Genomic DNA, 5,774 nt, shown 5'->3' with positions numbered 1-5,774 from the left:
CCCGCGGCCCCTCCCGGGGCAGCCTCGGAGACGCCGGGGGTCGGAGGAGAGGGCGGCGAGGGGAGAATCGCCACTTGCATAGTCTCAGGGGAGGGAGCGCGGCCGCGCTGCAGTCCTGTCTCAAATGCCCGTGCGGTCCTGGCCGCAGCGGGCAGTCGGCTCTCCCTGGTTTCGCGAGTGTCCCTTGGAAGGATGTTCAGAGCGCGTCCGGCTCTCGGGGCTTGTCTTGAGGTGTAATATGGTGTGACGTATCCCGGGAGATCGCAGAGCGTGGAGCGAACGGTTGTACAAAGAGGGTGCCGGAGCCCAGCTGACAGCTGTTTGGGTAATAACAGGAACAGATTCGGATGGGAAGTTCACGCTGCCGCACCAGTTGAAGTCGTAGGACACATTTTAAGCAGCGTAGTCATCGAGGCTGTCATTTCCACTGCTCACCCGCGGCCAGGAGGCGGACGCGGGTGAAATGGGTTGCAGATCCCGTGGTCTGGAACGTTTTGCAATTACTCTCTCTAATCCTGAAGTTGCAATGAATAGGTGTTTTCAATCATGTATTCCTTTTTAAAAAAATTTTAAAAACGGTTTATGTAAATAAAGTAAGACTAATAAAGTAGCTATTTTTAATGGACTATTAAAAACACATGTTAAAGTAGGCTGTTAAAAAATCTTGGGCACTGATGTGTTTCAGTTTCTTCAATCATACAAAGGCTTTCCTGGAGATTAGCTCAGAACTGGCAGAACATATGTTCTATTGGTGCCAAGTGGCTTAAAAACAAATGAGATAGTGTCGGACTGTATAAGATCAAGTCTCTACATTAACCAATCATGTTGTTGAGCAGAGTCTTTAATTTGGGCTAAACACAAAAACATTTAATGATTTGAAATGTTTCCCCAGGAGATTATAGGCAAAAGTAGAAGTATTTTACTGCTTAAAGATCTTTTATATTTGACACAAGCACTAACTAAATATCTAAAGGTCTGCATTTGTTTTGACTAAGGTTAAGCCTAACTGTTCAGAGTGTGTTCTTTTTAGGAACAGGCACGGTGTTAAAATGAAGTAAAACCCAAGTTAAGTTGTATTCATGAAAGGAAAAGTAAAACAAACAAAAAAACAGGATGCCCTTAATATCTTAATTTCTATAGTTTCCATGGTTGTTACTAGAATGGCTTATGAACAAGTAGAGCTGGGAAAGTGGGAATCTCTAGTGTGTATTCCATAAAGAATAATTGAGGAAGAGTAGAGAGAACAAAAATATTCAGACAAGGAAAAAATTAGTTAGATATATGTTGTGTGATCTCTGGTTTTTGTTCTTTAATATCAAGAAGGGAGGGCTCTCACCTCCTCTCCCCACCCCTCCTTTTATGTTTCTTTTTTTAAAAAATGTCACTTTTTTTCTATAGAATTGTTTGAAAATGTGGCATTCTTCTGAGGTAGACTGGAGAAATGGCAGTCGGTAGGGATATTTGGAAAACATTAGAAAAGAAGCTTTTCTAAATAATAATAATTTAAATTTCTTAGTTGACTAGCAGTTACATTTTCTTTAAACTGTTCTTATGATTTAAGAACATCATTTCAGTCTAAAAAGAGAATGATTAGTGAGATAACTTTTTTTTTGTTTTGTTAATCCGCACCTGAGGATATTTTTCCATTGATTTTTTTCACAGAGAGGGAAAGACAGAGAAACATCAATGTGAGAGAAACACATCTACTGGTTGCCTCCTGCAAGAGCCCTGTGGAGGAGCCTACAACCAAGGTACATGCCTTTGATCAGAATCGAACCTGGGACCCTTTGGTCCGCAGGCAGACGCTCTATCCATTGAGCCAAGCCGGCTAGGGCTAGACTATTTTCTTTATATAAACTTGGTGATACTGAAGAAACATCTATCAGATAGGCATGAAGAATTTATACAGTAATTGTAATAGGTTGCCTAAGAGATAGTGACACTACTTTCTGACTTGGAACTTGTTAAAACTAATATCAACATCTATTTGTAAAATACCTTACTGTGTAAAGAGTACAATCTTGAAGATTTATCCTTAAAACTGGAAGAAACCTCATATTTTCTAATCTCTTTTCCTCATTTTACAGATGAGAAAATAAAGGCCTAGAAAGGTGAAATGACAACATCAGCACAACTAGTTAAAACAGTCTGGTTTGGGGCTAGAGGTTTCTTTCTGTGAAGATGCTAATTTGCCTCTTTCTTTAAGAAGTAGCTTTATGGAGTAGTGGAAAGAACATCATATATATATATGCCTAAGCGACCAGTAGACCGGCCAGTAGCTATGACGCACACTGACCACCAGGGGGCAGACACCCAATGCAGGAGCTGCCGAGCTGCAGTCACTTGGCAGCTGTAGTTCTCGGATGACACCCAGAACCAGAGAGGAGGGAGACCGATTCTGGGGTGCGTCACCCGAGAACTGCCCTCTTGCAATCTGGGACCCCTCGCGGGATGTCGGAGAGCTGGTTTCAGCCTGATCCTCGCAGGCCAGGCCGAGGGACCCCACGAATGCATGAATTTGTGCACCAGGCCTCTAGTTGAAATATAAGTGAGCAGGCCAGGGTTTAAATTATTGATTTGTCACTTCCTAATTGTGGTTTTTGACAAATCACATTAACTTTCAGAACCTTGCCTTCTTAATCTATAAAAACTTTTTCTACATAATTTACAGAGCTGCTGGAAGGAACAAATGTGATTACATATGGGCAGCACATTGTATGTTATAAACTTTTTATACATATAAGAAGTGGTGATGCTATTTTTAAAACAAATACAGATCTTACTGTGTAAGAAGGTGTCAAGATCCCTTGGTTTTTGCTTAGTCTTAGCTTTTGTTTTCAGCACCTGCTGTTTTATAGGTTCTAACTCCCTGCAGATACGTTTTGTGATCCCCACTTCTAATCTTAGTAAAGCCACTTATGGAACATTTTAAAAATTGTAGTTGACTTCCTCTGGAGAGAATATAAAATTTCTTCATATAGCATTTGAAAACATTCTCCTATACACTCATGCATACATAATCAGCTTAACAGTGGTTTTTTAAAAAAGTAATAGTGAAAGTATCTTAGTTGCAATGCTGTCTGTTACTAGTTTCCAGATACAGCAATAACAGGAGATAATTTTCCTTTGTAAACTTAGCTTTGAGTAGTTCATGTTAAGGTTATCTTGTAGAACTAAAATACATTGAAATGTTAAGACAGAGGTTTTGTTTACTGGCTTATGCTGTTAAGTTTAAAGACCTTTTTTTCTAGTGCTTTAAATTGATAATATTAGAAACCAATATAGCATATTTTAGTATTGCACAGATTACTTGTAAATTTGAAGCTAAAGTTTACAATAAACAGTTGTTGAGCATCTATATATATAAAAGCCTAACTGACCATTCGATCAGTAGCTGTGATACACACTGACAATGTGGGGGCAGACGCTCAATGCCCAGGCATGGAAACATGGAACAGACTGATTAATCTCAGAGGGAAGCAGGAGGACAGGAAGAGATTAACTAAAGATCTTATAGGCATACTAGAGGCCCAGTGCATGGATTCAAGCACCAGTGGGGTCCCTCAGCCTGGCCTACAGGAATCGGGCTGAAACCAGCAGTCTGACATCCTCCAAGGGGTTCTGGATTGCAAGAGGGTGCAGGGCCAGGCCAAGGGACCACACCGGTGCATGAATCCGTGCACTGGGCCTCTAGTTTAGAATATCTGTGTTCAAAGTTTTAAGTGAAACATTCAGACAATTTTTATAACAACTTTGTAAAATGGTTACTATTGTTCTAACATATTGCTGAGGAAAATGAGGCTTTGAACATTTATGTGAGGTGTAGATATTCACAGGCCTAAAAAAGTGATATTTCTGTTGTCCCCATTCTTAATCACTTCTCTGTGTTCTGCCACTAAGAGTCTTAGCTGAAAAAGAGGCAGTTTCTTAAATTTGGGACTTAATGAAAAATATTTAGGGACCAGCTATTCTACTTTTTACTTTTGGGTCAAAAAAGAAAAAAAAGAAAAATACCTTATTAGAATCATGGAAGATAGGATAGCAAGCCTATGAGATCCTGATATAGTTGGTGGTGGTGGTTGTTTTTTTTAAAGCTTTTTATTGATTTCAGAGATGAAAGAGGAAGAGAGCGATAGAAACATCAATGATGAGAGAGAATCATTGACCGGCTGCCTCTTGCATGCTCCCCGCACTGGAGAGCGAGCCCACAATCCAGGCATGTGCCCTTGACTGGAATCGAACCCGGGACCCTGCAGTCCTCAGGTTGATTCTCTAGCCATTGAGCCAAACTGGCTAGGGCAGTGGTTTGTTCTTTTTATGTGAGCTGTCAGAAGCAAATTATTTTCAATAGCTACAGAAGGACTACAGCTAACATTTCAAGAGGCTATTCTAATAAACTTCACCTTGATATTGATACCATTGTCCTAAAGAAACATTTTAATCAGTGTGACTAAAGAAAAAGATAACTCACTAACCTCCTAAATTGTATTGGGGCCATAATTGGGGAAAATACCACAAATATTAGTGATAAATATCTTATTTTTAAGCTACCTTAATGCTTGAGAGTGGTGAAAGTTCAGATTTCAGATTGTTCTCCCTCGTACATAAGAGTTTTGTTGACATGCTGACTTTTAAAGTATTTATTTTTAATGATTTCAGAGAGGGAGATAGAAACATCAATAATGAGAGAGAATTACTGATGGGCTGCCTCCTGCAAGCCTCACACTGGGGATCCCGGGCATGTGCCCTGACCAGGAATTGAACCGTGACTTCCTAGTTCATAGGTCAATGTTCAACCACTGAGCCACGGTTGCACCTCCAAGTCTATCACACTGTAAAAGGTCAGTGTATATTTATTGATTGGCTAAGAATGTCACGAGAATGGTCTGACTGACATAAGAGGATGAACTGGGAGTAAGGGAGAAAAGATGGGTAGCAAATGAAAAAGGCAATGATTACTAGAATAAGGGGCTTAATAGAAATGAATTTCCAAAATGGGGAATGATGTAATACCATTTTTTAAAAGAAAATAATTCTAGAAGTATGGAATTCAGTTAGAAGGCAAGGAGTCTATTGAAAAGGTTTTTAGGTTTTAAAGTATTAGGTTCCAGTGCTAAGTACAAGCAGAAGACACTGCTTGTATGGAACTTAAAATTTAGCAGAAAAAGATAATTATGTAAAACAAGGATCCATAATTAGGGAGAGGTCCTATAAACATTGTAAAGTTATATTGCAAATTCTTTACTAAATAGGTGTTCAGGAGAAAGGACCTAATGACTTTCAGGCTCTGAAACAGGCCTGTCCATAAAAGATTAAGAATCACTAACTTGCAAATTTAAGTTCAGTTGTTTTTTTGGTTGTCCATGGTTTATTGATAATATTACAGCATAGCAAGAGATTCAAAAGGCTCCACGTGGTGTTTTGAAATTCATCTCAACTGTAGGCTGAGTGACCTGCAGGTTGGACAGACTGCCAAAGTCCAAGAGCTTCAGCATTTCCTTAGTGTCAGGATCAACTTCAATGATCTCCTGATCCAAGGCTGAGACCTCAGGCACATAGTTGTCTCTCCTCTCCATCTCCTCCTCTTGCAGATTGATGGAGATGCCTCTCATGGGCCCCCATAGCACGAGACCTTGTTTTGGAGCTTCTTGCTGGAATAATGGTGATCTCAAACTTGCACTTGTTGGTGTGGAAGTCGTTGCCCAAGCACGTGTAGTACTTCTCGATGATGACCCCGGCACCTTCTTCACGGTCTTGGTGCGAATGCAACCCAT

The 5,774-nt window shown here is 40.2% G+C and overlaps 1 pseudogene; it reads right to left on the bottom strand.

Moving 5' to 3' along the window:
• Nucleotides 1-5,348: 5,348 nt before the first annotated feature.
• On the bottom strand, nucleotides 5,349-5,774 carry LOC102762910 (annotated as a pseudogene).

This window comes from Myotis davidii, unplaced genomic scaffold (genome assembly GCF_000327345.1).
Source record: "Myotis davidii unplaced genomic scaffold, ASM32734v1 scaffold78, whole genome shotgun sequence".
Taxonomy (NCBI): Eukaryota; Metazoa; Chordata; class Mammalia; order Chiroptera; family Vespertilionidae; genus Myotis; species Myotis davidii.
The sequence above is the reverse complement of the archived record's forward strand: the minus strand, read 5'-3'. Positions and strand labels throughout refer to the sequence as shown.